This window comes from Haliotis rufescens, unplaced genomic scaffold, assembly GCF_023055435.1.
Source record: "Haliotis rufescens isolate VD_foot unplaced genomic scaffold, xgHalRufe1.0.p SCAF_87, whole genome shotgun sequence".
Taxonomy (NCBI): Eukaryota; Metazoa; Mollusca; class Gastropoda; order Lepetellida; family Haliotidae; genus Haliotis; species Haliotis rufescens.
Window position 1 is genome coordinate 667,876 of NW_025964380.1, and position 10,936 is coordinate 678,811.

Sequence of the window (10,936 nt, forward strand, 5' to 3'; positions counted from 1 at the left end):
GGTAAACAAGGCAATGCAAATTGCATAAAATAGGTTCTTATACATAAAAACAGAACTAAAGTATTTGACGTAATAAGCGCCTCGCTCTAATAAGCGCCCACAGGAATATTTGCTAATATATTGGCCAGTGAACAATCCCAGTTAGCACCCTTTCCAATTAATCTATTTATACAAGACTTATTTATTTGCGTATAATACACACTTGTGTGTGATATGCATTGTCATATTTTTATCATTTATCCTATCTTTAATTAAGATTTACAATAACGGCAAAAACTGCCAAATATATTGGTCAAGTGTAATCATAATTTAAGTAGTTCTATTTGGTTTTGGAACTTTTCAAGGGTAATTGTAAATATATGTGTATTCCTATTTGAATACTCATTTGATTGTTATAAAATTACACAGTATTGCATCTATCGTCTGTTTCTTAATACAGTGGAACCTATCTTTGACTTGTGTGACATAATTGAATCATACCCCAAGTTCATTATGCATTGTTATGCATCTGCACAGAGTGGTCAAAGTCCTTGTCACACACATAGTTTGCTACAAGGCAGAATCCAATAAGTACAGTTGAGACATCAGGTTGTATCCAGACAAACTGTCTGATAATCTCAAGTATGGTCTTGGTCGCATCAAGGGATGTAGCTAATCCTAAATAAACATTAAACAAGTGACATAATCTCTTCTACAGAACACTTGATCAAAGCCTGCCCCACCTTTGATGTTTATCATCTCGTTACGCTCACAACAGCTCATTAGCAAGATGAGATCAATGTCAACTCATGGTGGATTAGGGATTAACAGGGCAATTAGTGTCAGGTCGGTATTATCACTTGCAATTGTCTGTTAATTACTTAATTGAGTAGTGACGGCTTAGTTAGTTTCCAACCACACTGACTGTTATGCTACTTATCAAGTCAGTTTACTGGTAACATGTGTCTGTGGACCAAGGAAATGTATCATGCCAGATACTTAAAAAGTTCTACTCATAAGTAATAAAATAATGACAGTTTTGATATGCAATTCTCCCTACAAAGACATTTAACATTTGATATACATAAACTGTCTGTTGAAACTATGATGATGCTAATATACAAGTCGCACAAAACAACCTATTCATATACTGGTACCTAGCCAAACAAACATAATTTTTTTACGTGTATGCACATGCTTGTACACATATACCTCTACTGGCATATCACACATACAAACAATCATTAGATGGATGTAATCGTTCAAAAATATTTTACATACAAAAACAAGTGAACAAATTCTGTAATAGCATGGTTAATATTGGGAGATGTTTTAGCATTTCCATTTTCACAGAATCGAAGGCATATCCTTTCATGACTCAGATCAGCTTGTAGTGATTTAAATTCACATAAAACTGATTCATGTCAAATGACCTATCCCGCATGTGTGGGACCTGTTATAAAAATACCATTCATTACTTATTTGTGTGTCCAAATTATGCTATTATTAGAAATAATAGGTATTATTATACAGCATAGATATGATATAAGAAAGCTTTATATGGAATTGTTGAAAATTATGTACAGGAAAACATTGAAATAAATCAATCAATACGTGCATTTATCTCAGAATCTGGTAGATTTAATCAATATGGACTTCGCCTTCATTATCTACTTATAATCAGATGATTACATTATTGCTCAACTGATAGTTTGCAATAGTATAGAATTAGTATTTTATTAATACGTATTTTGTATTTCAGCATCATTTAGATAAGCCATCGGCTTGTTTGCAAATCCAGTTCACTATAAAAAAAATATATGTTTAAAACACATGTAGTAGAACATATTGCAATAGTTAAGACCCGAAAAGAAGTTATGTGTAGGATCTTCAAAATGGTATCCACAAGAGCAGGTTGTAGAATCATGTTGGTGTTTGTTGTTTAACTCTGCACTCAGCCATATTCCAGCTATATGACGGCGGTCTGTAAATAATCAAGTCTGGACCAGTCTATCCAGTGATTGACATCATGAGCATCGATCCACACAATTGGGATACAATGACATGGATCAACCAAGTCAGGGAGCCTGATCACCCGATCCATTAAGTTATCTCTCACAACTAGCATAGGTTGATCATGTTGATGGGGACTAACTTCAACGTGGAATCCCCACGTGAGTAAGTATGCGGCTGTTAGCTTTGTTTGATGTTTAACGCCACACTCAGCAATATCGCAGCTATGTGGCAGGAATCAAACCTGGTTCTTCAGCACAAAGAGTGAACGCTTCATCCGCTAGGCTACCCCACCACCAAAAATTCCCCCATGATAAAGTTGTCATCATGGTTATTGTTCAACTAGTTCAAGTGAAAATGTTCATACCCTTATAATGTCTTATCTTCCACTTCACGATGATCTCTGATGCAAAACTTCCCTGTTATTAAAGCTGTTCTTGATTCTTCACATCTGGAAAAATATGTTGAGGCTATTAATCATTCTCACAGAGTACAGGGAGTATATGAAATAAGACAGTGAGTCACATTAGCATACAAATTATCCAGTTAAAGTAAACATATTTCTACATTATTTACATAAGCAAATACTAACATATGATAGACAGGCTACTTGTCATATAAAAATATAATTATACATTTACTTACATGTTGGCTATAAAAGTTAATGTGTCACATGTGACAGGCTTACATGTGGTAAATTACTTTAATACGTGATCATTGTAACATTCACATATTCCTTACCTTAATGTGTCACTTCAGCTGCCAGCATGACCTCAGCTGCAATCTCAATATTTGGCCAGTTTTGACGAAATGACCGATCGTGTTCAGTGTATAAGCTGGGCCTCGTCTCTAATATAACTTGGCGCAAGTTGACGACGCGCATAGAGAGCCGGGAACCAGCTTATGTCGTGTTAACCTGGTTCCAGGCTCCCTATGCGCGTCGTCAACTTGCGCCAAACAATAATGTGATATTAGAGACGGGGCCCAGCTTAGTGTTAAAGGGGCACTGATCTAAAGCAATTCCCCGGGACTGGTTGTTGCCTTTGTTATTGTTTTTTCCCAGTGAGTACCCGGATGTATAGCAGAAATCTAGACTAGTTCGCGACCTCTGCTGCGCCATTCGTAAGCGCATTAGTCACTTTTATACGTAGTAATAAGGGCTATGGCCACATTGATCAACAAAATGAAATAGAGTTTTCGAGATAATAAGGAAATGTAGGTATATTTGTGGGAAGCATCGGTAATGGTGACAAGGTTTTGATAAGTCACTTGCTTGGTAATTTTGCGATTTTCGTTTACACTATTTTGACTTGCAACACAAAGTAAATATTTCACCTGAACATTGTATTTTTAATAGTGTGTATATTTCTTTTACTGTCAAAACGTGTAACATTTTTAAAATTTATTAAACGCCTCAATATTCAGTTATTTTACAAAGTGACTGAAAAATATGTCCACCTGTATTATTATAATAAGGAATTCCAAACATTTTGATGTCTAATGTCATCACCAAGTGACTGAAAATGTTACGTTGAAAAGTACATTTCTATGTTGTTTGGCTTCTAATCCTACATAATAATCGGTTGTGGTGTTTTTAGGCCCTTTTGATCGTCTTAATCAATTTTAGTCAATCTGAACAATTTTTCAGTCAAAATGATTTAAATATTAACACATTTTATAAATTGCCTGAGAGAATCACATATTACAAATTGACGGTAATATATACACGCTTAAAAAAGAAAAGACTTGTGAAAACAACGTCTATCGCGCATTGAAGAATTTCCCAACCAAGACGTAGAGGAACAAGAACGAATCTGTTCAATGCTACAGCAAATGAAGGAAAACAAAATGCAGATTTCATAATTACAACCTACCAAATTTATGTGTATAAATTTTAGGCAACCTCCTTGTTCCAGGAATGTATCCGTGAATATCCACACAAAGGAACAATATCCCACTTGTCCTCAGCTGTACAAAGAAACTTATTCGATGTCACGTGTCTCTGTAACAATCAAATATTTTAAAAGATATATATCGTTTCGGGATATTATAACCCGTGTTCGTCTCTCAACTGATCACTTAGATTGTTTCAGGTGTTTCACATAGGTGTCAAGTCTCAAGGGTCGGCTGAGAAAGCCCACGTGACAACTATTTTCTTAAAGGGGCACTGATCTAACGCAATTCCCCGGGACTGGTTGTTGCCTTTGTTATTGTTTTTTCCCAGTGAGTACCCGGATGTATAGCAGAAATCTAGACTAGTTCGCGACCTCTGCTGCGCCATTCGTAAGCGCATTAGTCACTTTTATACGTAGTAATAAGGGCTATGGCCACATTGATCAACAAAATGAAATAGAGTTTTCGAGATAATAAGGAAATGTAGGTATCTTTGTGGGTAGCATCGGTAATGGTGACGAAGTTTTGATAAGTCACTTGCTTGGTAATTTTGCGATTTTCGTTTACACTATTTTGACTTGCAGCACAAAGTACATATTTCACCTGAGCATTGCTTTTTTTATAGTGTGTATTTTTTTTACTGTCAAATGTGTTACAAATTTATTAAACGTCTAAATATTCAGTTATTTTACAAAGTGACTGAAAAACATTTCCATCTGTATTATTATGATAACGAATTCCAAACATTTTGATGTTTAATGTCATCACCAAGAGACTGAAAATGTTACGTTGAGAAAAGTACATTTCTATGTTGTTTGGCTTCTAATCCTACATAATAATCTGTTGTGATGTTTGTAGGCCCTTTTGATCGTCTTAATCAATCTGGACAGATTTTTTAGTCAAAATGACGGAAATATTTACACATTTTATAAATTGCCTGAGAGAATCACATTTTACAAATTGACGGTGATATATACATGCTTACAAAGGAACAGACCTGTGAAAACAAAGTCTATCGCGCATTGAAGAATTTCCCAACCAAGACGTAGAGAAACAAGAACGAATCGGTTCAAAGGAAGGAAAACAAAATGCAAATATCATAATTACAACCTACCAAATTTATGTGTATAAATTTTAGGCAGCGTCCTTGTTCGAGGAATGTATCCGTGAATATCCACACAAAGGAACAATATCCCACTCGTCTGCAGATGTACAAAGAAACTTATTCGATGTCACGTGTCTCAGTAACAATCAGATATTTTAAAAGATATATATCGTTTCGGGATATTATAACCCGTGTTCGTCTCTCAACTGATCACTTGGATTGTTTCAGGTGTTTTACATAGGTGTCAAGTCTCAAGGGTCGGCTGAGAAAGCCCACGTGACAATTATTTTCATAACGTTCACGGTTCCTAAAAAAATCCATTTAGTGATAGATAACAATGATCAATCAATCAACGTATTATAAGTTAACCCTTTGAACAAAGTATGTTGTTTTTACATCGGCACTTCACGCCATGGTATGAGTGTATTCCCTTTGTTTTAGTAAACCCAGACATGTAAACACTCACTTTTGACATATCCACTGTGCAAGATAACAGTGATTAATCAATCAACGTATTTTCTGTTAATCCTTTGATGACTAGGAACGTTCCGTTGATTTACAAAAAAATAAATCAACTGATCATTCATCTCTTGCTGGGCTGCCACGTGCATATTACATAACACACATTTCACCTCACTTCAAACCTGGATTTAGATTGAATAATTACCCCAGACACAATAAATGCCAAATGGGAACCTTTGTCAGGTAATCTAAGTGGTGCTACCACTAACTGTAAATAAATTCATTAACTGAGCATCAAGTGAATGACGACAAATACACAAGTGAAGGGTTATACGAGAAAACGTGGATGTCAACAAGGGAGTAGTAATCGTATTATCGACGCAAGCCGAAATCCGAAAATGCTTTCACTGCATGGATACTTTTTTTTAGTATAAAACTATAACCATCTGGGGTATTTCCAAATGACGACATCCGATGAGCTCCGCTGTTCTTTTTGTCTGCTTGTTTAGGCTGAAGAAATTAATTAACATGCGCCCTTTGTCGAAATCTGTATAGATCACAGTTAACCAATCAGTGTTTATGCAAAAATGCGTAAAACAAATATTGCCTCCAGCCTCCAAGTTTATTTAGCTGTCCTTGCAGACGGTAGCCCAGTCTCTGGTCACGCTCAGTTGCGTTGCGTATCATCCGGGTACTCGCGGGGGAAAAAACAATAACAAAGGCAACAACCAGTCCGGGGAATTGCGTTAGATCAGTGCCCCTTTAACCCGGAACAAGCCATTTTACCCATATTCCCCTACGGTCCAGGGCGCCATTTTAGAACATGGATGTAAACAAACCTCGTGTATCGATAAACACTGTGATGCTTGATTACGATAAGCTTACCTCGTGTATCGATACATTGTTCTCATTCACCTCCACCACGGAAATGCCGGCCGAAGTTCCTCTCAGCCATCCACAACGCGGAAGTCAACAGTATTTGGAAAGGCGATTGGCATTGCCAGGTACGTAGCAGGGCTTCGAGGCCTTATGATTTCTGTGCAGAGATCTTATGGACGGATTGATGTAGATATTTTCCTGCTCTACATACTTTACCGTAAACGCCAAGGGTCCTTTTTTTAGTATTATGGTCAACTGTTTGTTAGCATAAGGGGCATAATGGATTTGTGGTCAAAACAAGATGATCCAAATTAGATCCGCTTTTTTATAGATAATGAAGAAAAATATCAAGATCTAGGAACGATTATTAACTCTAAACTTTCGTGGGATGCTCATACAGATTATAATTTACAATAATGGCCACCAAAGACTTTATTTTTTTTACGCTTAGGATATTGTTATAATTACACTGTTATGTCCTTGTTTTGTATAAGCTTCATAACTTAATCATTCAATATTTCATGGAATGACTCTGACCTTGGCGAGGATCCTTTTTGCAACAAGTGATTCCTTATGTAAAGTGTATGTTGAATGACCCTGGCTTTGTTGTCAAATAATTGTTTGACAGTTGTTAAATATGGGGTTATGTTTTATCTCTGAATGTTTGGGATGAAATATTTTAATAAGGACAGTTCTAAGTTGGAAACTCAACTGGGGCCTTTTCAATTGAATTCAATGTACAGCATGTACAGTTTGGACATTTCTGTAATGTGAATGCTACTTATGTTTGCAGAATGTCTGGATGAATGAATGAGTCAGTCATCTGCACGGCATCAATGGAAAAAGGGAAGCAATGAGGAACAAGAGAAGAGTAGCAGTGAGTGGTAAATATTTGAAATTATTCTGTTTGGTTCATCATGTTCATGTAGCTATTCTGCAAATATTTCTTCAGTTTGCTTGTTCTTTATCACCTGTTGGCATGGATGGCCTAATTATCAAAGGCACTACAACTTGCTGTGCATAGTTGCATCTCTTGGGCTTGACAGAAACCGATGGTCGTGGGTTTGAATCGAGGGTAGCATCATACACTTGCTTGTGGTAAACATGTAAGGATTGCATCACTTCAGGCTTTCTTCCCACATCAAGCTCACATGCCGTGATATAACTGGAATACTGTTCAAAGAGGCGTTAAACCCAATTCACTCATTTAACACCACATCCAGCAATAGTTCGGCTAAATGACAAGGATTATAGATTAATCAAATCTCACTTCTCAACTAGACAAACCAGAGATTAATGTTATGAGCTCAATCCAGACGCACCGATGATGACTGTTATGGACAACATCCCACGTTATTGGGTACGATTACGAGCTTTCAATGAGCCCACTTGCTACCTCTTCTATTACTTTGGCTTGTATGGCAAGCATAGGTTGCTAGGAACATTTTTAAGAGATGTCAGTTAATGATTGTTTCAACTCATCAGCATGGAACAATATATATCTCAAATGTTTGGTATATAACAAAACTCAAAGATGATAAATTAAGTGAATTTGCTGCCTTTTATCTGTAAGTACATGTTGCAACAATTCTTTTCTTTTGCTACAATCTTTATACATAATTTTGCAGAAACTGAAGTCCAGCTTGAGATACCCGGATGACAGGTTGACAGTCTGGAAGGACCCTTCCAGATATCAGAAGTGATTGGCAGACAGCGATGAGGAGAGTCCTGTTATTTCAATGGGAGCCTACCGAGAAGTTATATGCCAATTGGCACTGGGACACACTCACAAAGGGTGGTCAGGCTAATGTGAGAAGACCACCCAATGCCAAGTCGGAGTGGGACCCTTCAAGGACGTTGAAGAAATTATTGTCTTTGGCCATGTGGTAATCACTTGAAAGGAATGATGTTTGCGACTACTTGTCTATAAATGTGGACCAAAACACCAAATAGAATGTTCACAATTCTACTAACACAATGCAACAGGGATAGAGCCCATCTGGCCTCCCCTCATCCTGGTTCCTGTTTTTCCATGGCAATATAGAAGGAAAAGGATGTTTGAGGGCAAGTAACTCTGAACTGGTGAGCATGGTCTGCTGATGCTTTCAAGCGAACAGTTATCCCGCTCTGTTATGAGTATTGAAGAATAGGAGGAAAGTGCATACTGCATCAGGAACCATTATGTGAACACTGTTCAATGTGTGATATATGCATATAAATAAAAGAAATTAATAATTTGTTTGTTGTTTGTTTCTTTAGCCAGCTGTGTAAATGGGGATTTTCCAATATTTTGCCTCAGTTTGATAGCCACAGTTATCGTATAAAACCATGCATTGCTTGGACATCTTTGGAATAACACATTGATCTGCTATGTCAAAGGTCAATGTCACAGCCAGACAAAAAAAATGTTAATGGCCAAACTCTTCCTTAGGGCAGGGATAGAAGTTGGCAACAGGTCATACACTTACTTTTTATCCCCCGGCATATAATACGGGGGATATAGTGATCAGCCTGTCTGTCCGTCTGTCCGTCCGTAATCATTTCCTGTTCCGGGGCAGGATTCCCAAACCATTCAGTGTATTTGATCGAAACTTGGTAACTCTTATCAGGCACATACTGAAGTGGTGCCTTTTGATATTTTGGGATTTTTCTAATTTTTATTTTTTTAAATTTTTATGGAATGAAGTTGGACATAGACTCAATTGGGGATGGGGTTCGTTTCCGGGGCAGAATTCGAAAACCATTCAGTGTATTTGATCGAAACTTGGCAAAGCTATCATGCACATACTGAAGTGGTGCCTTTCAAATTTTGGGATTTTTCTAATTTTTATTTTTTTATTTTTTTATGGAATGAAGTTGGACATAGACTCAATTGGGGATGAGGTTCATTTCTGGGGCAGAATTCGAAAAACATTCAATGTATTTGATCGTAACCTGGCATTCATATGGATGCGACCATGGTGGATCTTTTTTGGGTAAACAATGTATGCTTCTTAAAGAACATTCAACTGTTGACTCATTACATACAGAATTGCACTAGTGGTTACTTTACAGACAGCTGCCGGGGGGATATGTCATCTTTCTGATGACTCTTGTTCTCTAATGTGCCTTTTCCTGCAGAAGTCTAAATAACTCTTATACATATAGTTGTATATCATTGTCATATGTTTGTCAATATTACACTGAATGAAGCGCTTTACAATTGTTTTTGAAATAGTCGCAACTGATATTGAAGGTCAAATTAGCTTTCAATGTCTTTCAGTAAAAATGTTCAGTAACTGAGGAACAGCTCTCTGTAGTGTGATGAAATCTGGTACATGTCACCCTCAGAGTGAGGCATATTGTGTTTCAAACTTAAATGAAGCTGGTATGCTCATAACAAGTACTTGTACCTTTACAAATAATCATATTATCATCTCACTAGGACCAAAGGCCCAAGTGAGCACACAGTCGATGAGTTTATACTTTCACTCAGAATAATCTGGAAGTCTGAACATGAAATTTAAGGATATCATCATACATGTATTAGAACTGATGTTTGTGCATTAAACAGCTTAACATCTAAAAAGAATTATAGATGAAATTGAAAAAAATTGTCTTCTCCAAAAGTACATGCCCATAGATCTCAACTTTAAGGGGATATTTACAACTAAAATGACACAGAATATTACTACAGCTATCTGATATGCCCAGGCTAACATTATTTACCAGAAATAAGACATCTCGAAAAATTGCATCCGGATACCTGCCGGATACCTGCCGGATACCTTCAGCAATGTTCAATTTTCATGGTTAGTTTCCAATATATATTTAGGTGTTTCACACTGAATTGAACAAAATGCACCCCCAAATTGTGACATGTTTTTTGGAAACTCAGAATATGGTATCCGGTGCCGGATTCTTGGTATCCGGTGCGGATCCTTGGACACCCAGATTGAGGTATCCGGTGAGGTATCCGGTGCCGGATACCCGGATTCCAGGTGGCATACTTTCAGGTGAGGTGTCCATGCCGGATACCACGGATCTGGTATCCGGCAAGGTATCTGCCACCGGATACCCGGACGCGTTTTGGGTAAGTGTCCGGTGGTATCCGGCAGGTATCCGGATACCGGAAACTGCATTTTTTTTGCTGTGATATATAGTCACGTTTAATAGCGAAACTAGTTACTCCATTGATTCCTTTTAATTCATGTCCATTTAGATTTAGTTCAGCCGAGGGACCAATTACGGTGCCGTGCTACCAATATAGGTCTTGACAATTTGTGTTATCGTTTGTAGTAAGAAACAAAATTATTTGTCGTTGTTGAAAAGTAGAGAAATACAACAATGGAGATAAGTGTGATTGTAATCATTGCCAGTAGTCACAGTGAAACGTATACTTTTTGGATAGCTCTGCGTGATCAGGTCAAATGCCAAAGAGTACAAATGATAGCCATAATGAATGAATGCATTTCTTTATTTTCTATAGTTCAAACGGAAAATCATACATTATTTAGAATACGTTTTTTTATATTACGTGAGTATATACAATAAATGCATGTGATACAGTGTTCATGAATATCATTTTACAATGTACAACTTGTGAGCAGTAGGATTTTTATGTGT